Source organism: Erpetoichthys calabaricus, chromosome 2 (assembly GCF_900747795.2).
Source record: "Erpetoichthys calabaricus chromosome 2, fErpCal1.3, whole genome shotgun sequence".
Lineage (NCBI taxonomy): Eukaryota > Metazoa > Chordata > Cladistia > Polypteriformes > Polypteridae > Erpetoichthys > Erpetoichthys calabaricus.
In genome coordinates this window covers 144,296,734-144,323,670 of record NC_041395.2, presented here as the reverse complement: position 1 = coordinate 144,323,670, position 26,937 = coordinate 144,296,734, and the positions used below count along the sequence as shown (strand labels likewise).

The following is a 26,937-nucleotide window of genomic DNA, read 5'->3' as shown; positions in this document are numbered from 1 at the left end:
TTTTAAATGCCATTTGGTAAACTCCAAGCAGAAGTTAAAAACCATAAATGCCTGATTGATACAGTGCTGCTGAGATGGTTCTCCTTCCAACAGGTTCTCCTAATTTAGCAGACTTCTGAAGCTCTGTTAAAATTACCATGAGATTCTTGGTCACCACCCTGTCCATGGCCCTTCTTGCACGGTTACTCAGTTTAGCCAGACAGCCAACTCTATGAAGAGTCCTGGAGGTTCCAAATATCTTTCTTTTAACCATTATTAAGGCTACTGTGCTTCTGGGAACACTCAAAGTTTTAAAAATGAAGTTATTCCCTTGCACTAACCTATTCTGCATCCAAAAAATAAATAAACAAAAAAAAATCACACAGCTCTACAGAGAGCTCCTAGACCTTAGTTTCTGTCCTGATATGCATTGGGAATTGTTGGAACTTATATACACATTATGAGTCCAATCAGTTCACTTTGCCACAGGTGGACTCCAATCAAATCCAGTTTAAAATTACACCTAAAACACAATAAAGTGTACAGAAAGTGAAACGGTCTGAATACTTTCTGAATCTGCTGTATCTATGTGTTGTTTGACCACACGCCAATTGGAGAATTTCTTACTTGGACCAAAATTGTGTGTGACAGAAAGCAGGGCTTTGCCGTTTCAGGAATCAGGTTGAAGTTCCTCCTCAACTGTTCTGTTTATTCATGCCAGTCTTTGGGTGCACAACATTTAAATTGTTTATCAGGATATGATGGCAATGTGAGATTGGGAGTTGCATCCCTCCACTAACATAACAACATATTTTCAGGCCCCCAAATCAAATTTATATTCACTCTTTTGTGTATATGTGCAGGGTGCAATGCAGGAAACAGTCCTGCATAAAACGCCACTCAGTTACAACTTTCTTTCAATTCATGTACTCAGGATCATGTGGATGGAAAACTAAGTTCACAGTGGTAGAACTTGCATACTTTATACTGACAAAGAACGGGTGCGGGCCACAAAAATCACTCATTTACATTTTATTTTTGACACTTTTTTATCAGTTCGACCGGTGCTGGAGCTTAACCGAGTAAAGTATGCAGCCATGCAATGGACGTAACGCAAAGACAAAAAAGGAAGAAAAAATAGTATGCCGTAATTAAGAGAATGTGCCATCTTATTTAATCTATCTATCTAATTATTATATACTGTACCTTTGAAAACCTTGAACTTGAATATATTGTACAGCGCACTTACAAAGAATGGGCCCGATCGGGGAAGCAGCGCTGAAGTGTCGCTCTAAGAGCAGAAGAAAAAGTGAACCATGTGGGGCTGAGCAGCAAGGATTAGCGGGGTGTGTCAATTTGAACTCGGGCGAATTCAGGAAGAAATGTGAGCACTTGGAATGGAGGGAGTCCGGCAGTTCGAAACGGTAAGGATTCTGGCCACGGTGGCTTTTTGCTAAGATGTGTTTTGACAGCGTAATGTTCTGTTGTGGATATCCTGGTAAAAAGTTGTTTTTTTTTTACTGTGGTCGTTGGCAGTTTGTCGGACTGCTCGCTCAGTTAACTTCAGCTAACTTAACACTTTCTTTTTTGCGATTTTGGGAAACTACATGCTTTAAGAAATCTTGTAATGCGATCCGTTAAAGTCGCATGTCGCTTTTCTGTCAATGTTTTCGTCGTGCACCTCCGTAACGAAGCTGTTAGGCTGCCCCGAAGTTAAGCTTGTGACCTTACAGACCCGGCGGCAGCTCCACTTCAACTACGGTGGCTGGAATCGCTTTCTTTCGTATTGTAAACAGAAAATTTGCACTATAGTATGGAAGAGTGTGTGTTAACAAGTTGGCAAGGAACTGCGCGATTCGATTATCGAAATGACGTGAACACCAGAGGGGCGATTGCTTTGGCTGGTTAACAACCGAAATGATGTCACGAATGCGTGGGTAACCGCATTTTGTTTTCGCTTCATATGAGTAGTTACAAATATGAGTTCTCGAAAAGTCAAATATTTCCTGCGATGCTGGTTACTCCTTGCTGCCGGGATGGGCTCCGGTTCCACGACCTTTCACACGGATAAACGGAGCTGAGGAGATGGATGGAGTTCTGACAAAATTAGTTTAATTTTTGATTGCGTGGTCGACGTACGAGATTTGCGTGCGACCACATTGCTCATATATCAAACCATAATAGTTCACAGTCGCATGTAGTATTATTGAGAAAAGCAATGTTTACACTGTATGCTAACTTTCCCATTAGCCTATGTTATGAAAGTATTTGTAATTGAACAATACGTTAATTTATAGTGTGTTTAATGGCGAACTCAGCTTTTTAGAAATCAAGATACGATAGTATGCCTGTCATAGAATTTGGGAAATAATAGCAATAATAGAAACTTAATATCAAATATTATTATTCTTCATTGTTTGATAACTTGTGTTGGTTGATTTGCTTTAAGTTGCAGTATTGTGTAGTTAAAACGAATGAACAGCATCCATCAAAATTAAATTAGGATCCAGTATGTTTTGTCGGAGATTTAGATTTCTACTTCTGTATATGCTGTTTAACACGCACCATCTTATGTAGAGCTTAGAAAGATGGAATAGCCAGAATGTCATTGTTTATAGTAACAGTTGCAGTTTGGTCTTTTTTATTGCACATGTTGTCCACTGCTTTGAAGAGTTTAACTATACCCTAATATTGCTCCAGGGGCTCTGTACAGTGGCTGACATTCCGCTCTGACCTTTAATAGTGTACGAAATATCAAATATACAATTCCCTTTGTAGGAGCACATTGGATCATTGGACTTTAAAGCACAGAGATATTAATTTACTCCCCACATTGGCTCATTGTGTGAACCTGAGCAAGTCACTTAACATGCAATAGCTGTAATTGTATTGCTGAGTGTAGGAACAATTATCTAAAATATTTCTTAATTATTAAACACAAATGATGAAGAAATAAAAACTGTTTTGTTGCCTGTTTAGTATATTTTTGCTGGTTTATTTATTGAATCTGGTGTTTTAATATAACATGCTATTCTGAAACTTGTTTAATCCAGTTCAGGGTAATGGGGTCCAGAGCCTTTTCCAGAGGCACTGCGTGCAAATCAAGAAACATCCTTATGGAAGGTGCCAGTCCATTGCAGGACCAACTCATACACAACCCTAACTCCTGTTCATGCAGGGTCAGTGTGAGATTGCCAATTAACCTGCCCTGCACTTCTTTGGGATTTAATATATGTAGCTGATATAGCATTTACTGACCCTCCTGCTTCTGACAGGCAAAAGATTAAATGGTAACTTAAAAAAATTGTAAAAAATGTTATATCTAAAGAGTGTGTAAAGAACAAAATTTTTTTATTCTTCAAGAAACGCCCTTTTTTTGGAGCTAGTCTAATGTCTATAGCTTTATTTGTGAAAATCATAAATTATTTACCAAATGTGTATACATGAGACTAGGATGTTTATTGTGTACACATAGACTTTTACTTTTCCATTGAAGTTACCCCACACCCATGTAGCTGAACCCAGTGTTTAAATTCTTTGTTGATTTACATGAACATTCATTCTTTCGTGTTGATAGGTCCAGTGCGTTGTAAGTGGTGTATGCATCACATTTTGTCCTTAGAATTTCCCTAAATAGCCAATGCCCGAGGGCTGAATTTTTGTGATGTATTGCAAAAGTGAGTATGATTTGAACACATCATATAAATTGCAATTGACTGTTCATTTAGAATTGTGTACACTGTTTTGCAAAAAGTAATCTGAAAGCTTACCAAACTAACTGAATATTTCAATGTAGCAACACAATGACATTTAGCAGGATCAGGATGACTAGCAGGAACATAGAGTCTTTATGGATTCATTATGGAATTTTTTAATGATGGATGGATAAAAAGACATGTTATATTTAACATGACCAGATTTGATCTGTGTGTCTATTTTGTAGGTAGCTCTTTTTCATAACATTTGTAGCTTGTGTTGTCACCAGCCCGGTTTCAGGTTGCCATCTTGGCAATAATTGCAGGACTTTTTTTCTTGTTTTCTCTTGGCCTTCCATAGCCCTGTTACATAGAACATACAGTGTATTAGGTTAACTTTCTGTCGAAATTTTTTACTTTACCTTAATATGTATAGCACATATATATTAATTTTCTATATGCTATACCCTCCAAATAGATGAAATATACATTCCTTGCAAGGTTACTGTGCCTTAGTATAATTTGATTTCTAAAGCTGCAATGTGGCTTGAACCACATGCAGTGTGAAGCATGGAGGTCCTATGCAAACACAAGCCATGTTAATGCAGTAGTAGCAATAGTGACTTGGTGTGTTGATATTCTATGTTTTCCATCCATCCATCCATCCATTATCCAACCTGCTATATCCTAATACATGGTCACGGGGGTTCTATGTTTTCTTACCCTACAAAATACTTTTTTTATTGCTAGAATTTTATTCTGTGACCTATAATGTTAAACATACTTCTAAACTTGACAAAGTTTGACAGCCAAGTACAATAAAAATATTTTAAGCTGAAGTCTACAGTGTTCTTCTTCCTAATCGGTTATATGAACACGTGATTATGCAGTTGAAAAGTTTAGGCACAGTCTCTGATTTATAGGTTACACAAAAATGGTACTGAAATTGTTCAGGTCTTATTGAGGCAAGCGGTCGATGTGGGGAAGTAACTTGAATCAAGTGGCAGTCAATACACAGTCTGTGACAGGTCCCTGACATTGATCCATGACACTGAGAAGAAAGACCATAGACTCAAACGACAGAATCTTTGATAACAAAATTAGGAAATTTAAAGTCACTAAATAGTAGTAGGATATAATGCAACAGTTCAAAATAGGGTGCTACTACAGTTTAAGTTTGGAGTATTTACAGACTAGGTACCGGCTGCAATAAAATATTTCTATTTAAAGATCACTATTAACAGCATTGCCTTTACCTCTCAAAAGAGGCTGGCTGACTTGTCAAACATACAGACCTAGAAAGAAGAGAGCGTGTTCTCACTATAACCTTGCATGGGCAAAGAATGAAGAACTGTCCCAAATAACAAGGGATGGTCCTAGAGCTCCAGATAGTGGCCAATAACAGTAATTTATTGGGTTCAAGTTAAAGAATGAAATGGCTGCATCACCCGCATGGTCATGCTTTCAAGCAGAGTGACAGTACTTCCTTGCTTAAAGAAATGTGTTTAGCTCATTATTATAGCTTCAAAGTATGGCCTGTCTTTGCAAAGTCACAAGCTCTAGTATGGATTTTACAGTATATTTATAAAATAACTATACTATACATCCATTTATATTTGTCCAATATACGTTATCTGAAGATTTGTAGTATAGGGTGTATGTGTGCATACAGTGCGAAATATATACAGTGTATTATAGTATTCATTCAGTTTCAAACCAGAGAGCTTGTTCTGGACCAATTTAATGTCACTTGTTGACCTATCATTCATGTTTTTGTGAGGTGTTAAGAAAACTGGAGCACTGAGAGAAATAGTCCCAAGAAATCATGGTGAGAACATAAAAATTCCACTCAGTTATTGCTCAGGCCCATTATATAAGCACAGTAATGTAGACCTGTGAAGAGGCTGCATTAAATGTTTAATATATAATTTTATGTATTCAATATAATTATAGTAATATAATTTAAAATAAAATAATTTTATTTAATTATATAAAATAAATTATTTATTTTATGTTTAATAATATTTCATAATTGTAATATTCTTAAAACCCTGAATTGGGTTAATCTAGCTTCAGAATTGTATGTCATGTATATTATAGTTGATCTGTGATATGTGTAATATCTGTGTCTTGTTAATTCTGTTTATCTATTTTGTGACTATATTTAAAGTATACAGTATATTTAAATAAATTGTATTTATTTTGTGGAAAACACTGTTTTATTTATTTTTGGTAATACACATCATTTGATGCAGTAGACTTCTAGAAAAGCGGAATGTGCTCTGTAACTGCTTGACAAAAGACTTCACTAATGGAATGAAGCTGTGAATGTGGCTTCAGGTTGGTTCACGTCATGCAGTGAAACACTGTTCTTTTTCCTGGCACAGGTGGTGAAAGCGTGCTAAATTAAATGGCTCTTCAGAGAATCCCACTGGTGCCGATAAATTAGTACATGATAACAAATTTGATGCATACACCACAAAGCAAAAATTCAAAGGGTTATTATTGACCTACGGTACAATTTAAAGCAGATTTCAGAAAGAAAATTATAGACTAATTTATACAAAGATGTTTTTATTGTAATGTCTGGTAAAAATACTTAAATACTAGGGCAATTTCTGAAGACCTTTTAGGCTCTTTGTTTTTTGTGTAAATCACCAAATATTGTTATTAAGATCATATGTACATCCCTTTTTTGTAGTCCGTGCAGTTGAAGGTTGTAGGGTGTCAAGGGCTTTCCTGACAGCAGTGAATACAAAACATATTTTTGTCCTGTCTGAAACACACATCAACACCTGCACATACAGCTTTCAATTAAGAAACCTTAATCAGCCATGAATCTGGACTATGTTTTTTCCAAAGGAAAAAAGGAATACATTGTGCAGACATATTGTTGTTGGTATAAAGAACCGCCAGTAGTGTTTCTTGACGCACTTCTGCTGAATAATTGTTGGCTGAAAGTAATTAGTGTTAGTGTGTCAGAGAGAGGAAGTGCAGCATTGTTCATAATGGCAGTCAGTTTAGTTTTAATTCTCCCGTTTGCTATTACCTTCAGGGTGTCCAGAGTGAGTACCATAACTGAGTTTGCCCTTTTAATTAGCTTCTTGATTCAGTGGGCCTCTCTTGAAGTGTTGCTATCAGCCCAGCACACCACAGCATAGAAAATTGCACTGGCCATCACAGAGGTATAGAAGATGTGAAGGATGTTTCTTTTCACATTAAAAATGCAGACTCCTAAGGAAAAATAGCCTGCTCTGCCCTTTCTTACATAGTTCCACTATGTTCCAATACCAGTCCAACCTATCATTAATGTGGACCCCTAAGTACTTGTAGGCATGGACCTCTACATCCACTCCTTATAGTGTGAATAGTGACCAGACATAGAGGCTGTTTGGTATGGTGAAAGTCAACAGCCAGTTTCTTGGTTTTCCTGATTATAAGATACAGACAGTTTTCATTGTTCCAAGAAGCAAACTTCTCCGTCTGACTCCTAGACTCTGACTCATCTCCTTTATCAATACACCCCATAAGTGCAAAATCATCTGAAAATTTTTGCAAGTGACTTGACCTGGTGTTGTATTTGGAGTCAGAAGTGTACAGAGTGAAGAGTAAAGGATACAGGACTGTAAAGTTGTTAATAAAGTTATTACCGTGCTTTTATCTCTTTTCCCAAGGTATGCATTTTACCTAGTTCAGATTAGGTACAGTATATAAGCATTTCATGTAAAGGTTATTGTGTGTTTAGGGTCTTGTGATGGAAAATTTGATATCTCTGCCCAATCATGGATCCAGTCTCCTGAGTTTTAATCTTATGTCTGGTTGTTTTTTGTGTCAGGTTTTCATATTTTTCTTGGGTCTATGTGGGGTATACTCCAGGTACTCTGGTTTTCCTCTCACATTTCCAAAGATGTTCTGGTTAGGCTGACTGATGATTCCAAATTGACCCTGTGCGAGTGGGCATTGTTTGGGGCTGGCACCTTATCTATAAGTTTCATGTGCCAATCTCATAGTGACACTGGCTCTCCATAGCTCTGAAGTTGAGAAGTAAAGTAGAGTAGTATGGAAAAATAGTGCTCCCCTTTTATTTAGGATAGAATTAGTACTGGTTATTCCTAATTTGTCAAGATAATGCTGTACAATCCATACATGTTCATGTATTTATATAATAAACAGTGGGTGATTCTTTTTAGCTGTTGACATTCAAAACCATTTCAATACCATCCTGTAGCAAAAAAAAAAAAAATCAATTTTGTTACACTTTAATTGGATTTTTAAGCCACTCCATCCACAGTGAAGGCAAATCAAGGACACATCCTCATTGCGCCACGATGATTCAACTGAGATAAAAAGACTGCCGTCATCTGGTAAATGTAGATTTTTTTTGTTTTGTTTTATTACAGTCATTAGTAGCAAATGGAAAAAGAGTGGTTCTAGAGCTCTACATTTAGAACAATGTAGGCTATTTTACACATTAGATGAAATCTTTAGCTAAACAAATTTATGTGAATTCACACATGAAATAAATTGACAATGAAAACTGACGTGTAATTCAGGCGCCTATTCTTAAAATACATCAGATTGAAGGCATTATTATTTTAAAGTGTGAATCCTGATCCTAAAGGAAAGAGTTGCTTTAAAATATCGAAATTGTCTTTAAAGGGAAATGAGTGTTATAAAAGGTGTGTGGGGAGGGTTATATTTTTAAAGCAATGTAATCAAAATGATCACAAGACTGAAATTAAGTTGCTGGGCACAGTTCTGCAAAAAATGGAAATAGGAGTCTTTTCAGTGGCTACTTTATGAATGTGCAGAAACACCCAGATGAACCCAAGTATCAATGTCTAAGACAAATCTACGGAGAGCATCTTTATTGAGCTTTTTTAGTATGGCACTGCCACATACTTGAAGAGACACATCTTCACCTTTCTCTTCAGTCAGATAAAAAAACACATTCCAATGGAGAATGTTAAAAGAAGGCCTTCAATGCAGTGACTGCACATATTTGAATTAAATGGGGCACTTTGATAACCTATAAGATAGAAGGTACATTTTCTGAAAATGAATGCTAGGCTACAATAAGAATAATAAGTACTGCATTGGATTTATTTACACTGACATAATGTTAACATATTTGCACAAAGCAGGTGGTGTACTGTATATTGCAGTTTTCTTTCCTGGTAAAGAAAAAGGAATTGTTTCTGGACAATATGGTGGAATGACACAAGTGTTAGGGCCATTCAAGTCTGTAGTACATGTAGTTAACACCTGCAGTTTTCTTTTAAAAGTTGTTATGTTGTTCAACTACAGAAGAAAAATGGCAAGACCTGCTTGCCTGCAATATTTTTTCAAAAGTCGCCCTGTTGTTTAATTGCAGAAGAAAAATGTATAAGTCTTAAAAAAAGTTAGTCCACCCTATTTAACTTCTTTGATTTAACATATCAGGACATAACTTAAAATCATCTAGTCCTCACAAAGTCCCAAAATTAGATACAATTAACCTTAGGCGATGAACAATTCAGTTTCATAGAGCATTTGCTAAAATACAAAAGAGGCACATATTTTGTGGGAGCACGTTGTACCACCTATGCTATCAGCAGCACTAGCAAGGAAAAACCCTGGACCAGAAAATCTCACAAAGTGTTTACAATGATTAAATAAGACTGGTCTTATTTTAGAAGATGCAAGAACTGAAAATTCAGCTACCCACAGCCAATAAATACAAATAACTGGGCTATGCTAACAATCTAGAATTACATCTCAATAAATTATCACTAAGTAGATGAATTCTGACAGATTGGTGTCTCAAGAAGCACATCATTTTCCATCAAGTCATTAAGCTAACTGTTGTTGTGTAGACATTTGTTGTGTGTATTGATGATAATGCTTGAAACACAGTAACCACAGACACTTTGAACAGGGCCTTGGTAGCATGTTTTACTCACACATATCATCTTGCAGTTAATGATGGATTTACTGTAACATGTATGGTCTGTCAACTATGGTAAGAGATTACCTAGTTTATCCAGAATGTTGTTGCTGTCAGAGTGGCCATACTTGTATGACAGCTGGCTCTGCATGTAACCTCAAACTAAATAGTATGCTCCTATCCTTCACACAACCCATACAGCACTTTTTAGTTATGTAAAGAAACTTTTTTGTGGCACATTTTACAACATAAATTAACCATTCACAGAGAAATATATCCTTACACTATTTTCTGTGTTATTAAACAGGATTTAGTAACTTGTCTTTTTTGACAGTTAATAATTTAACACAAATAATGCACAAATTAATCATTTTCAGGGAAATTTATCATTGCTTTAATTTCTTTATTGTGAAACTGGTTGTTTCTTTTTAACAATTAATAGTTATTGATCAGTCAGATTAGATTGATTATGAATTACCAAATGTGATAATAATAATTCTTTACATTTATATAGCGCTTTTCTCACTACTCAAAGCGCTCTCCACACAGGGAGGACCCGGGAAGCAAACCCACAATCTCCCACTGTGCCACCTGTAAGGATATCAGAACAACTTACCTTTCTACCAGAGTGTTATATAGGAAACTGTGGGATCATCTGTCTGACAAGTACATTTTGGCCAGAATTAAGTCATGCAAAATATCAATGATGCTAAACACACCAGCAAACTTAATGAATGAAAGAGAAATAAGCAAGATTTTGGAATGGTAAAGTCAAATATTTTACCTCAGCCCTGTTGAGATGCAGTGATAGGAACACTAAGAGAGCTGAACATAAATAATTGCCTTTAAACATTAATACACTGACCAGGCTGACTTGGAGACTGACAAATACTGTTCTTTTTGAATTTATTTAAATTATTTTTGCCAAAGGTGGTCCTAAAAGCTAAAAAAAAATTGTAGGTTGCATGTTTTTTTACACATGGCACCTGTACAGTGGTGTGAAAAACTATTTGCCCCCTTCCTGATTTCTTATTCTTTTGCATGTTTGTCACACAAAATGTTTCTGATCATCAAACACATTTAACCATTAGTCAAATATAACACAAGTAAACACAAAATGCAGTTTGTAAATGGTGGTTTTTATTATTTAGGGAGAAAAAAAAATCCAAACCTACATGGCCCTGTGTGAAAAAGTAATTGCCCCCTGAACCTAATAACTGGTTGGGCCACCCTTAGCAGCAATAACTGCAATCAAGCGTTTGCGATAACTTGCAATGAGTCTTTTACAGCGCTCTGGAGGAATTTTGGCCCACTCATCTTTGCAAAATTGTTGTAATTCAGCTTTATTTGAGGGTTTTCTAGCATGAACCGCCTTTTTAAGGTCATGCCATAGCATCTCAATTGGATTCAGGTCAGGACTTTGACTAGGCCACTCCAAAGTCTTCATTTTGTTTTTCTTCAGCCATTCAGAGGTGGATTTGCTGGTGTGTTTTGGGTCATTGTCCTGTTGCAGCACCCAAGATCGCTTCAGCTTGAGTTGACGAACAGATGGCCGGACATTCTCCTTCAGGATTTTTTGGTAGACAGTAGAATTCATGGTTCCATCTATCACAGCAAGCCTTCCAGGTCCTGAAGCAGCAAAACAACCCCAGACCATCACACTACCACCACCATATTTTACTGTTGGTATGATGTTCTTTTTCTGAAATGCTGTGTTCCTTTTACGCCAGATGTAACGGGACATTTGCCTTCCAAAAAGTTCAACTTTTGTCTCATCAGTCCACAAGGTATTTTCCCAAAAGTCTTGGCAATCATTGAGATGTTTCTTAGCAAAATTGAGACGAGCCCTAATGTTCTTTTTGCTTAACAGTGGTTTGCGTCTTGGAAATCTGCCATGCAGGCCGTTTTTGCCCAGTCTCTTTCTTATGGTGGAGTCGTGAACACTGACCTTAATTGAGGCAAGTGAGGCCTGCAGTTCCTTAGACGTTGTCCTGGGGTCTTTTGTGACCTCTCGGATGAGTCGTCTCTGCGCTCTTGGGGTAATTTTGGTCGGCCGGCCACTCCTGGGAAGGTTCACCACTGTTCCATGTTTTTGCCATTTGTGGATAATGGCTCTCACTGTGGTTCGCTGGAGTCCCAAAGCTTTAGAAATGGCTTTATAACCTTTACCAGTTTACCTTTACCAATTACTTCTGTTCTCATTTGTTCCTGAATTTCTTTGGATCTTGGCATGATGTCTAGCTTTTGAGGTGCTTTTGGTCTACTTCTCTGTGTCAGGCAGCTCCTATTTAAGTGATTTCTTGATTGAAACAGGTGTGGCAGTAATCAGGCCTGGGGGTGGCTACGGAAATTGAACTCAGGTGTGATACACCACAGTTAGGTTATTTTTTAACAAGGGGGCAATTACTTTTTCACACAGGGCCATGTAGGTTTGAATTTTTTTTCTCCCTAAATAATAAAAACCATCATTTAAAAACTGCATTTTGTGTTTACTTGTGTTATATTTGACTAATGGTTAAATGTGTTTGATGATCAGAAACATTTTGTGTGACAAACATGCAAAAGAATAAGAAATCAGGAAGGGGGCAAATAGTTTTTCACACCACTGTATGTTGACTTAGTTTTTGTTGAATAAGTAATTGTAAAGTAAAATTGGTCAGGTATTATTAGATATGTGAGGTCTCTGTGGTTGCAAGTTTTGTTCTTTTATTGTAGGTAAAGCCACAGAACTGAAAGCAGGTATATTTGCTTTTTCAGAATCAAACATACATGTTTTATTTTTTATTTGTTGGGAAAACATACCCATTGGCAAAATAGTTTGTCTAAATTTTCTGTAAATTTTACAGTAGATGCATTTACAGTACACAGATGATAAATGTCCATGACCCTTCCCAGAATTAGAGGGTTATGAAGACAGATGGATGGATGATGATAAATGTGAGCCTAGGTAATTGAATTTGGGTAGCCCTTTCTCCAGTGCTGCTTTTGTGAATCAATATCATTTCAGGCCTTTGTTATTTTGTGTAGGTCTTTGTACAGTATAGTAAGGTGGCCAGTATGTCATTCTTTTTTTTAGTCTGTTATAAATAAAACTATAACTGACTGTGATTTTCCAAAATGAAATACTTAGGAGTAATAGAGAAAGTTTTTAATTGATTTTTGGAGGGGGGGGGGTGAATCCAACAGAATTTGTTTTAAATCTTTATACAGCCATCATAATAACTGGTGTAAGAGGCAGCCAGCATTCTTACTCAGCCGGGATTTATTTCTCCCTCAAGTCAACTGACTCCACTAAACCTCTTCTCAACTGCTTATCTGACATTAAGGACTGGCTGGCTGTAAACTTCCTTCACCTGAACGATTCAAAAACCGAGGTCATTGTTTTTAGTCCCGACCGCAAACAGACCCTACCCCTTGGCCTCGACTTTCTTCCCATTCCAGTAACTTCATCTCTTTCCAATCTTGGAATCAAAATGGATATGGTCCTGAAAATGGATGCTCAAGTCAACAGCACAGTAAAATCCTGCTTTTTCCATCTCAGGCGAATTGCCAAACTCAAACCAATTCTGTCTTACCACCTCCTGGAATCAGTAATCCATGCATTCATTACGTCCCGGCTCGACTATTCTAATTCCTGCCTATATGGTATTAGTAAAGCCACTCTTTCGAGACTCCAATTGGTTCAAAATGCGGCTGCAAGGCTTTTAACTGGAAGCAGCAGAAGCCAACACATTACACCGATTTTAAAAACCCTACACTGGCTGCCGGTTAGCTTCAGAATTGATTTTAAGATACTCCTCTTAACCTATAAGGCACTAAATGGTCTAGCCCCTGCCTACTTGAGTGTCTTGCTCCATCGTCACAATCCCCCTCGTGTTCTTAGATCCGCAGATCAGCTGCTCCTAACCGTTCCCAAGGCACATTTTAAAGCTCGTGGTGAAAGGGCTTTTTCTGTCTGTGCACCCAGGCTCTGGAACTCCTTACCTTTAGTGGTTAGGCAAGCCACTTCAGTCGCCACATTCAAATCACACCTAAAAACTCACTTCTTCACATTGGCTTTTAATTCTTAACCTGTCTTATTTCCACTTGCTTTTTGCTATTTATCTGTTTTATTGGGTCCCCTGACCTATTTTTTAGTGTCTCTGTTTTAATTCTCTCTTAATGTTTGTTTTTAATGTTTTGCTTTTAGTCTTGCTTGTTTTAACTGTACAGCGCTTCGGTCAGTTGTAATGCTGTGTTTTTAAGCGCTTAACAAATAAAAATGGTATGGTATGGTATGGGATACCTCCCGAATGGAAGGACATGGGGGAGGTAGCTTATGAAGGGCACTGCCTCCCCTGAACCATTAGTTGGCATCCCCTCTGGGTTGCCATGGCTCCACAGATTCCCACAGGGCATGCTGGGAGTTGGAGTTCACTACAGCCCTGTTAGGTTCTGTTGGGATCAACAGGGGCTGCCACAAGGATTGTTGAGCCCTTGTGTACAGGGCTCCCACCTTACTTGGAAGTATTCATTGGACACGAGGATGCAACACCGGAAGTACTTCCAGGATGCAGAATATAAGGGGCAGCCTCACCTCATTTAGAAGCATGAATTGGGAGGAATAGGATGAAGCTCGCTTGGGGGGAATGGATGCGGAAAATGGGAGAAGAAGAAAAGAGAGTATTGTGTACTGTGCTTACTGTTGTACTTGGCTGTGTTGTGGGGAGCAAGCAAAAAGATCTACCTGTGGGAATAAACGTGTGCCCTGCCTATCTGTGTCAGGTTGGGGCAGCTGGGGCGCCCTGTGGTGGTTCACACTAGATAAACTTTTAAACTATTGCCTGTTGTTATATATATGTTTTGTATATATTATGAATATTGATATTTAAGATGCATCAAATCTTTGCAGTTATGCCATAATTGCACTGGCTTGGGTTCAGTAGAAAAATGTTGACTTAATTCTTATAAAATGCTTTGTTGTGTAATGATGATATACAGTATAAAATTAATTATAATTGATACAATTTAATTTTCTTGTCTTCAAGATGTGTGCTGCATGTTTATCAAATGTATATATGTGTGCCTATATCCATCCTTTGTGTGTGGTCTATGAAATTCAGGGTTTAAGTAACCTATTCTGTCAGCTCAAGGTACAAGGCTTAGACACTGTACTCTGTATTTATGGCCTGTATACACTTATAAACCTATTAACTAGGGGTGGGCAGTGTGACCAAAATTCTATATCACGATATTTTTCTAAATTATCCTGGTTTCACGGTGTTTGACGATATTTTTTCCCATGCATGAGTGGATGTTAACCACATTTTCCACTGCAATTACTGGCTAAGAATAACCTATTCCACTGTCAAGAGCATTGTACATTGCACAAAAAAAAAACATTTTAATGTGCACACAAGTATTAATACAGGTTTGCATGGCCCCATAAAGTGATAATTTTCAAGGGGGTGGCACTATTGAAGAGAAGGAATCACATTGCATGACAAATGCAGTCAAAATATAGAACCTTTTTATTGAACAAATTTTGCATAAACTTAAACTATAATTTTGACAACATATTTTCAACCATCCAAAGAGGCATTTAGACTTAGTAAAATATCCAGAAGTGCTTGTCAAAAGTTGTATTGCACTGAATATGTCTTAGAAAAGGAATAAATAGTAAATATTTTTTGTAAACCAACTACACTTTCTGTTAATGTTAACAATCTCTGTCCACGGACACGTTAAAGTGACTTGTTAAACAACTTTACTATCATTGAACTGCATAATATTTAAACTAATAAATATTAATAAAATAAATAATAGTATTATTACTGATAGTGGCACTATTACTTCAAGGCTTCAAGCCTAGGTGCATTACACAGTATTCACCAAATTAAAATAAAATAAAACAAGTGCAACTTGGTGATGACATCTTTACCAACTGAACCATCATTTAGGCAAACTGCAATAATATGGACCTTGCTTCAAACTAAGCTATATGCATAAATAATAAAACTGCAACTTGCATTTATAATGCTATTTGTGGTATAGCCCTACAGAATCGTATTAGGGCCACGGTGAAGAAAAAAAAATAGGGACACAGGGAAGAAAAAAACAAACTATATGTCGAGAATAAAGTTGACATGTTGACTTTATTCTCGACATTTCCACTTCAATTTTGACGCTTATGTCAAGATTAAAGTCGACATTTCCACTTTATTCTCACTGTTTATGTCGAGGTTAAAGTCGACATTTCCACTTTATTCTCATAGTTTATTTTATAATTAAAATAGAATGTCGTAAACTAAACTTCATCCTAAAATCAATGTTTAATTTACTAGATTTTCTCAAACCCCGTCGTAAGTTAATGCAGCACATTAAATGCTTTGTGTTAAGTGTTCCCTGACCCAGTTGTTAATCACTACGCTTCTTAAACTGACTTCCTCCACACTAAGAGGAGACAGCGATCACCCCACAGAATCCATTCACTTCATGATATTCCTGTTCTCTGAAAATTTAGAATGCTAAGATAAATACTTGATGTGATTTTCATGAGGAAATGCGTTAAAGCAGGTATTAAACATGCACGGTAGTGAGGTGGTAGTGCTGCTCCCTCGCAGTAAGGGGTCCCCAGGTGTATGTTCAGTGTAAAGAACTTCATGGCAGATGTAACGAGGCTCCAAAAAACTGGTTGAATGAATGGGTATCGCACAGGTTTAACTTAAATATTGTGTAAATGTTGGGTTTGTGATCTGGTGGTCGGAGACACGAACACAGAATTCAATGGATGTTCTTCTGAGCGGGCTTTCTTTATTGCAAGCATGCTGTCTCTATCTGACGTACCAGAACCCCAGTTCCTATCCTTCCTTTTTCTTTCTCCACATAACCAATCACAACACGATAAACGTCTTTGTGAAATTAAAACTAGTTATAAACTTAGCCCATGGAGTGTTCAGAACTTTAAAAATATCTTTGTTATACATGTTTAATTATGCCATCCATTCAGGATTGCGCCCATCCCTGAACGAGTCACCAGCACATCGCAGGGTGAATATGAGCAAAACATACACTAGTGGGGTCAATATAGCATAACAAAACCCCACATCCAACCTGACTTTGAAAGGAAACTGAAGCACGCCAAGTAAACCCACCAGAAAAACATGCAAATGCAAGGCAGGGTACACCCGAGACACCCTTGGTGCGAGGCAATAGTGCAGCCTCCACGCCGCCGTGCCCCCACATGATTAATACATGCTTTAATGCATTTCATCATGAAAATTATATTTATCTTAGCATTCTAAATGTTCAGAGAGCAGGAATATCATGAAGTGAATGTATTCTGTGCGGCGATCGCTGCTGGCGCCTCCTCAGTACAAGAGGAAGTCAGTTTAAGAAGCACATACCGATTTCACATGGCTCGGGGAACACTTAACACAAAGCATTTAATCTTCTATACTAATAAAAGGCAAAGCCCTCACTGACTGACTGACTCACTGACTGACTGACTCACTCATCACTAATTGTCCAACTTCCCGTGTAAGTAGAAGGCTGAAATTTGGCAGGCTCATTCCTTACAGCTTACTTACAAAAGTTAGGCAAATTTCATTTCGAAATTCTACGCGTAATGGTCATAACTGGAATCTGTTTTTTGTCCATATACTCTAATGTAGGAGGCGGAGTCACGTATCGCGTCATCACGTATTACGCCTCCTACGTAATCACGTGAAGTGAAAACAAGGAAGAGATTTACAGCACGAGTCAAACGCGGGAACGAAGGTAAATGACGTTAATTGTTGAGTGTCTTTTAATACTGTGTAAGCATACATATTAACAGATGTGCAATTAAACGTGTGCATTTATGGGGTGATTTCTCAGGCTTAAAAGCTCGCCTTTTATCAAACGCGGGAACAAAGGTAAATGACGTTGTTGAGTGTCTTTTAATACTGTGTAAGCATACATATTAACACGTGCAATTAAACGTGTGCATTTACGGGGTGATTTCTCAGGCTTAAAAGCTCGCCTTTTATTAAAAAGGTGAATGCAAACTGTTTTCATTCTGAAGGGCACAAACCACGTTAGATTTCATGCTCAAGAGTAAGCTCAGCATACAGGTTGGTCATATTACAACCGGAAGGGCGAACTGACAATATGGTATACAAAGAGATCCTTAAGAAATAATTATTGATTCATTTTCCCTCAGTTTAAAAAGGTTTACTTTTCTTCTTAATAAAAATTTTAAAGCAGTACTTCGCCGCTGCGAAGCGCGGGTATTTTGATATATATCAAAATATATCGCGTCATCACGCCTCCCATGTAAGCACGTGAACTGACCCGCTGCCGTTTGCAATGCCATATTCATGAGATACAAGTTTAATGAGAAGACACGAGGTATAAACAACAGTTTGGATCACTTTGTGACAGAGTTAAAATTGCTGTAGCGAGAAACTTTTAACTGCCGGGTCTTAGCTAACATTAAATAAACCCGTGGACATCGCAACATCACACAAGAGAGCGGCTCACGTGAACTGACTGAACGCAGCAGGAGTGATCACTTCGATGAATCAAACCTGTTCAAAAAACACATTACACAATTGGTAACGTGCGAAAACAATATGAAACCGATTGTGGATTTGCGTACAGCCACTGAAACTTTGTGACGGCACGAGACTTCAGGTCACGTGTCTGCAAAAGAACCTCATTCAGGCAACTATTTTTACTGGCGGTGGCTCAGGGGAGACAGTTTTTATTCCTCGCATCCCCGTTATACCCTCTGATCTCCAATGTCAATTCAAACGCCTCCAATTTCCACTAAGGCTCTGCTTCGCAATGACAATTAATAAGTCTCAGGGACAGACCCTACAAAAGGCTACATATGTCAATGTATGTATGTATATATGTATGTCTAGATATATGTAGATAAGTATATATATATGTGTGTATATATGTAGATATGTATATATATATATATGTGTATATATATGTAGAAATGTAAATATATATATATGTGTGTGTGTATGTATGTATGTATGTGTGTGTATATGTATATATGTATATGTGTGTATATGTATGTGTATATATATATGTGTGATATGTGTATATATATATATATGAATATATATGTAGATGTGTGTATATATATATATATATATATATATATATATATATATATATATATATATATATGTGTATATATATATATATATGTGTATATGTACATATGTATATATATGTATATATGTATATGTATATATATATGTTTATGTGTGTGTGTGTATATTATATATATATATATATATATCTATATATATATATATATATATATATATATGACAGCAACACTCATAACAATGACAACACAATTACATTGACAATCATGTTACGTTATTTTTAAAATGTTTCCTTTTCTTTTTCATAACCTCTTTAACACACTACTTCTCTGCTGCGAAGCGCGGGTATTTTGCTAGTCTATACTAATAAAAGGCAAAGCCCTCACTGACTGACTGACTGACTGACTGACTCATTCACTCACTCACTCATCACTAATTCTCCAACTTCCCGTGTAGGTGGAAGGCTGAAATTTGGCAGGCTCATTCCTTATAGCTTACTTACAAAGGTTAGGCAGGTTTCATTTCGAAATTCAAAGCGTAACGATCATAACTGGAACCTCTTTTTTGTCCATATACAGTAATGGACTGCAGCTCGCTGGCTGTGTGAGGCGGGGTTGCGGGGGTTGCGTATCGCATCATCACGCCTCACACGTAATCACGTGAACTGACTGTGAAGGAGAAAGGACAGCCTTATATGGCGTTCGTTTATAAAACAGCAGACAGGCTGTGTAAAGGCAGCTTCACAAAAAAACAGATCCTTAACAAATTGTTATTGGTATATTTTCCCTCAATTTAAAAAGGTTTTCTTTTCTTCTTAATTAAAATTTAAAAGCAATACTTCACCGCTGCGAAGCCCCTCTAGCGCTGATGTCCGAGGTTCGATTCCCGTAAGGGAGTGCAGTGAGTGTGTACACATGATGAGCCAAGAATTAGGGCGAAACATGTGTCACGTACTCTTTGCATTATTTGACAGTAAACTATTTTCAACCATTCTATGATCTGCTTCTCACAACTGAGGGCACCGTGGCTGATGTTAGCTGACTTGCTGGCCAACCATAAGCGTTACCTGGTAGGTAACCACCCATACAATCAGATTGTGATTCAGACTACGAATGCTGTGAATGTAATTACCCCGATCTACATGCTAGAGAAAACCTCAATGAAGAAGAAACAGTGTGTAAGCATACATATTAACACATGTGCAATTAAACGTGTGCATTTACGGGGTGATTTCTCAGGCTTAAAAGCTTGCCTTTTATTAAAAAGGTAAATGCAAACTGTTTTCATTCTGAAGGGCACAAACCACGTTGGATTTCAGCCGTTAAACGCGCAAAAATGTCGGTACACCAGATAAATAAGCGCAACATATTATCAGTTGTATTGTATGCTTACAATACATATAGAAATGTGTTAATCGTTAACTAATAGTATAGGATGGTGTTTTTCGACTCGCGCCTTGATTTAAACGATTCCATGTCTTGGTGGGTTTGCTTAGCTTATTGTCAATATCTTTACACCTGTTTTTAAGACTTATTTACTGAAACGGGCTTTCACGAAAAAAGTTAGGGCTTTGCTACAGGATACACCCTCCACAAGTTAAGGAAGTAAAAATAAAGGTATATATTTCTGTTTTATTTAAACCTTTTAAGTTCGTATGCATAGCCCCATTTGGCTGTTTTAGTTTTTTTTTTTTCTTTCTTCAGTAATATTTAATCTCCTTAAAGAAAAACAACATATGCATTTTACTTTTTTTGTATCTCTTTAGTAATATTTTAGTGTAAAAGGATAACCAGTATTTAAACCTTTTACGTTACTTTATAAAGTTATTTTACACAATGTTGAAAAATTATAAGAAAGCTACATATTTTGGCAGCTGCTGCTTTAATTTTCAATGAAATGAAAAAAGCTCTCCAAGAGAAAACCTCAATGAAGAAGAAACAGTTTGCACTATCTAAAAAGGAGAAACCCTCATTTATAAAGGTTTGCTGCAGATGACTTAACTGAAAATAAATGAATAGTTCCTATGTGTATAATACATATTTATCTATTTGACTTATGCCTTTATTCCAGCAACTTGCAACATCTGAGGTACAATTTGTTACATTACTTTTGTTTTTTGCAGCACAGGCAGGTGAAGTGACTTCCTCAGGGTCACACAGTGGTGTCAGTACCAGGATTTGAACTCACAAGCTCTGGGTTTGCTGAAATATTACTGAAGAAAGAAAAAAAACGAAAACGGGCAAATGGGGCTATGCATACAAATGTCCATCCATCCATTATCCAACCCGCTATATCCTAAATACAGGAGCCAATCCCTGCCAACACAGGGCACAAGGCAGGAAACAAACCCTGGGTACGGTGCCAGCCCACCGCAGGGCGCACACACCCACACACACCCACACACCAGGGACAATTTAGAATCGCCAATGCACCTAACCTGCATGTCTTTGGACTGTGAGAGGAAACCGGAGTACCCGGAGGAAACCCAGACAGACACGGGGAGAACATTCAAACTCCACGCAGGGAAGCGAACCTGGGTCTCCTAACTGGCACCTTTCACTGCGCCACCATACCGCCCGCATACAAACTTAAAAGGTTTAAATAAAACAGAAATATATACCTTTATTTTTACTTCCTTAACTTGTGGAGGGTGTATCCTGTAGCAAAGCCCTTTCTTTTTTCATGAAAGCCCCTTTCAGTCAATAAGCCTTAAAAACAGGTGTAAAGCTAAACTTGCAGCACCGCTATTCAATTACACTTGCCTAACGCCTCTCCTAAGGGGAGATACTGTGGGATCTGGGCATCAGTCAAAGCACCAATCACAGGCCCGATTAGAAAGCGGGAAGCTGTGATTTGTCGTCTCCCTCCCATGTAACAATCACAGCCCGTGTGACAACGCACTATGTATGTATGTGTATATGTATAAATGTATATGTGTGTGTGTGTGTATGTGTGTATATGTATGTGTATATATATGTTGATATGTGAATTTATATATGTATATATATATATGTGGATGTGTATATGTATATGTATATATATATATATATATATATATATATATATATATATATATATATATATATATATATATATATATATATATATAATGTGTATATATATGTGTATATGTAGATATGTATATATATGTATATGTATATATATGTTTACATAACCTCTTCAACACACTACTTCTCCGCTGTGAAGCGCGGGTATTTTGCTAGTGTGCTATATAACTTATGACGGGGTTTGAGAAAATCTAGTAAATTAAATATTCATTTTACGATGAAGTTTAGTTTACGATGTTCTGCTTTAAAGACAAATTACGAGAATAAAGTCAACATGTCGACTTTAATCTTGACATAAACGGCGAGAATAAAGTAGAAATGTCGAGAATAAAGTCAACATGTCGTCACACTATTACACAGTACCCAGGTACATTACACTGTATTGAAAACAAATAAAACAAGTACAACTTGGCTTGCAGTATTATCCAGTAGTATAGAAACAGCATTTACACATTTGAACATAGTGGTCCACATCCGACCTTTTAAAACAAAAGTATGTCCAGGCAATGGACGTGACTCCTTTTTTTCGGCAAAAGTTCTTCTGTGTCATCATGTTCAACTTTATTGTCAGCTACAGCTTCAGTTTCGGAATGTTCTCTGTCCATTTTCACAGCGCAATACCTATACTACCACTACCTATTTAGTGGTGTAGCAGTGAAAAGGTCCCCACTTGAACAGTTTCCCGCTGCTCCACGTTCCGAACGTCGTTTAGGCAATTTAAGCCGGTGTTGCAGTATAAGAACAGTCCGTTTCATAACAAAAATAAAAAATGGTTTTCAGTATGAACCGGTATACCGCCCAGCACTACTATTAACCATTCCTAAATTACTATTGCAGGGCACATTGACACACTCTCTCATACACACAAACCTACACTGACTCATACTGAACCAGTACAGTTACTAGTTAACTTGCATGACTTTGGGATGTTAAAGGAGGAGTGTCAAGAAGAGGGGAAAACCTGCCAATTCTGTATCGACAGTGTACCAGCTCAGGTTGTGAACCTAGTCTCCTGGAACTGTGAGGAAGCAGCACAAACCACATAAGCTCCATGTTTCTGTGCCTAGTATATATGTATTTATATGCAGAGAAAGAAAGCTTATGATAAACAGGTTTATTATAACAACATTTGACAAAAAGATGAGTGAGAGTCTTATTAAAGTGTTCTCTGTTAGATGTACTGTATATTGCATATGAGCACCTTTACCTCATACAAGTTTTAAATGTAGAAGAAGTGTACAAGTGTGAAATACAATACCTGTATTTTAAAATTCAAGGAAATTGTCAATTTTAAACCTTTAATGTGTCATGAAAATATGCATAACCTCTGTTTAAAATTAAGAGTTAATATACAGTATATTTATTGTTTTTATGAACCTGTATTAGAGCCACATATTTGCTGGTTTCTGTGTTTTGAGCTTTAGAATGTATGAAAATAATGGTTCTTCTCATCATGGACTCTTATGATTCTATTATGTGATATTCTATTAGCTCCCAGTGTCACGCCTGTTAATCTGTTGGTACTTGGAAGGCATTTTCTTCACATGTACGTGTAGATGTTATTGCTCTTTTGCAGATGGTTTAATCGTACTGGCTTTGGGTGAATATTTCAATTGACCAATTTAATTTATTTATTTATTTTCGTTTCCCTGCTTTATACCCTTTGGGCTTTTGGTTGACTAATGTTTCTGTATACATATGTGCTTGAGGGTATAATGTGCAAATTTACAGTATACAATAGGTTTCTATGCAGTTGTAAAGTATATACAGAGTGAATAGTTTTGATATGCATCTTTTAATGTGTGCCTTTTGACAGAAAATGAACACTTTACCTCTTGCAAAAATATCCCAAAAATAATACAAATAATACCTGTTAGCACTTTGACAAGTATATATATTTTCAGCAGGGCTGTTTGGTTTCTGCTGAGGCAGTGGGAATAGATGACTGATGCAGGACTATCCATCATTAATTGTTTATTCATGCTGCAAGACTGACAGCAGAACCTGCAAATGGTACACGGAATAAATGGGTAACATTACTCAAGAATGGGGGATTACTACAAATAATCCACTTCCTTGTGGCACCTGCATAATTGATATGGCAGTCAAATGTTGCCTACTAGATTATTCTGTATAAATCATGCCTAAATGTAGTTCAGCCTGTATATAATAAGTAATGCTTTTCTTGTTCTTCGATAAAATTGGTAGCTGTTAAAAGTGACAGCATTTATCTGAAATAAGGTTAGTACTTGCACCTTGTTTTAAAACCTGTAATTTTCAAATAAAACAGAGGTTTGTGCAACCTTTGGGCTATACATAATTGGCACCTGTGGAGGAACTTTTCTTTTATTCTGTAAGAAGATTTTTAAAGGCTTATTAAAAAAAAAAAAGTATCAAGTCTGGGCATTGATGGCTCCATTGTAATGTTAAAAAGAGAGAGCTAACATTAAAATAATTGATGACATGTCTTAACAAGTATGGACATGCAGCCTTCCTTAGTTTATCTTTCAATGAACATTATATTTTGTATAACAACCTGAATAGATGATATTTTGGAAAGGGTTATTTCAAGGTGAAAGTTAAAATTGCTACTACTGACATAATACTTAAACTGTAGAAAATGGAATGTATAGTGTACTTAGTGAATTTCACCCTTCAAATTCACCAGTACGTCATCTTAAGTTTTTGATTTCAAAAAACAGTTTACTTTTTCTGTGTCAATGTGAAACGTTGACTTTGGAGGAAGCATCTGTTAATAAACTCAAGGGGCTTGTTTATATTTGGGCAGAGTTGGCTAAGATCTCTTAAATAGACATGCACAAGTCCATAAGCAATTTTGGTCAGACATTTTTTAAATGGAAGAAGGACCCATTTGAATCCACTTGCCATTTTCAGGCTACACCTTATGCCATTTGTGTAAGTCATTCTGATCTTTCTAGGTCTTTGTAATAAATTTTGGGATTTAGAACAGTCAAGTTTTTCAGTAATGCTATATGGTTATTCATGGTAGTGTGACATTAAAATAGAAACATCTATGTGCCAGCCAGGTTATGTTGGGCATTTACATGTTTACATTTACATATTCATTGTGAATTTCCCCATGGGATTAATAAAGTATCTTATCTATCTATCTATTTACATACAGTTACCCCATGGCATCTGATTCTAATAAATTCCTGGAAACAGGCCAGGAAATGGAAAATATGATATCAGAAAGTATTTCCTGTTATTTTAAATGGGAAGTAATCCTAACCAATTTTAGCAAATAAAACTAAAACACTTATCTCAATAATCATTAACAGTTGATTTTCTCAAGAATAAAAGAGTTCATAAATTACCTAATTAAGAAACTGCTGATGATGTATATAGTGGGAATCCTTCTGTACAGCAACCTACATTTGGAATTCAAGAGATAAACCTTGCAGACTCGTTTCACAGCAAAACTTTGTTATGAACTTAATGTTAAAAAAGATAATTGTGCTACCTATCCAGTTTTTTTTTTTACCTTTTTTCACCTGTTTTACAGCCATTTCTCGAGATTAAACAGATATTTGGTGATAAATGCAGCCTTTGCACAAGTTTGTCGTGGGAAAGTGAACAAAGGAACAAGATTATTAGCTGCTGGCTCAAAATTTGTGAGTGTCAAAAGTGGATAATAATCAGAAAAGTACACTTACACGGTATAAATGTTTCAGAGGTTTGTTGGATGAAAGCCTTATGGTGAAAAAGGTCTAAAAATTGAGAGTTGTTATAGTGAAAACAATGAAACCTGTTTTGAAGAATTGAAAGATGCAGGAATTACATTATACACTGTACACTTTGTGCTGTGTAAACAACGTGACAGTGAACTTAAACTTGAACTTGATTGAATCATCTTCATTTTTTGCCAGAAAAAGAACCAGTCATTTTGTGTAGGGGAGTTCCACATAGTGTATACCTTCTAATATGTAGGGGGATGGTGTCACATCTTTTTGAAAACCTATAACTACTACAGCACTATGAGATGTATCTTGCAATAAATGTAAAAAGGCATATTTAAATAATCTATCCTATGACATGGCATCACTATCAAATGCTTTTCTATAATCAATACAAAATATATACAAATTTTACTCTGGCTGAGATATCTCTGTGTTTTAGTTCTTAAGGTTCTTAAGGTTGAATATGCCTCTCTAGTGTATTTTTCTGTCATAGAACCACTTGGTGAGTTTTTATTTATGATTTTTTTTTAGATTTACATCTGTTTGTCTTAAAGATGATCTTTAGAATAATATCAGGGCATGTCTTATCAAGCATAAAATTCTGTATTCTGAACAGTTTGCTATCTTAGCTTTTTTTCCAGTGATGTTCAAAAAGCTGAACTATTCACTTCTGATGGTATGTATTCACTTTTGTAAACCAACTGTATATGTTTCTGTTATTTTCTTAAGTACATTATAAAATAGTACTTTCAACATCTTTGCAGTTATGCCATAATTACACTGGCTTTACCTTCTTCACATCTTCTTCACAAATTTCTGACTTCATAATTTTATTTTAAGGATCTTTTGAATGTTCCATGTATCAGAAACCTACAGATTGTGATACATTACTGCATGTGTCAAGTTATCATCCTCGATCTCTCATCAGCAACTTACCAGTTTCACAGTTCCTCCACCTACGATCTGCCCCGATCGTTGGGCATTTATCGCTAAAACACACTCTGTGAAAAATAGGTTTACTAAACGTGGTAATTCTTCAGGGGCCCTTCAGAAGAGTTTTACACTCTGATAGAGACAGTATCCTGTCGCCATTTCATAAACAGAGAATGACTGGTAGGTTAATGTGCAGTTTAACCTTGTTGAAACATGCATATCAGATAAAGAGATCTTTTTTGAGATGTTAACATGTACTTGGTCTTAACCTCTCTTTTAATGACCAACTGTTTTTCTCATTTGCATGTAATCACAATATCTGTGACACTCTAGTAAGAAATCTTTATACCGTACTTAATTACCCACAACAAAACTTTTTTTTTCAAAAATGGACACTTTCTATGCATAAACTGCACCTGTTGTATTAATTTCCTTAAAGGAAATAAAGTTGCTACTTTGAAAGGCATTATCACACTACATCACAGATCAGACTGTAATTCATTCGGTAACATTTATTTATTATTATGCACCTGTCCCATAGTTTAT

General features: G+C 36.6%; 1 protein-coding gene across 1 annotated transcript in view; it reads left to right on the top strand.

Moving 5' to 3' along the window:
• Positions 1-1,203: 1,203 nt before the first annotated feature.
• The window catches only part of LOC114646412 (inactive N-acetylated-alpha-linked acidic dipeptidase-like protein 2), a 1,943,185-nt gene continuing 1,917,451 nt past the window's right edge, over positions 1,204-26,937 (top strand). Inside the window, exon 1 of the mRNA XM_051923949.1 lies at positions 1,204-1,403. The gene's annotated coding sequence lies outside the window, so the exon portion shown is untranslated. The remainder of the gene's footprint in view (positions 1,404-26,937) is intronic.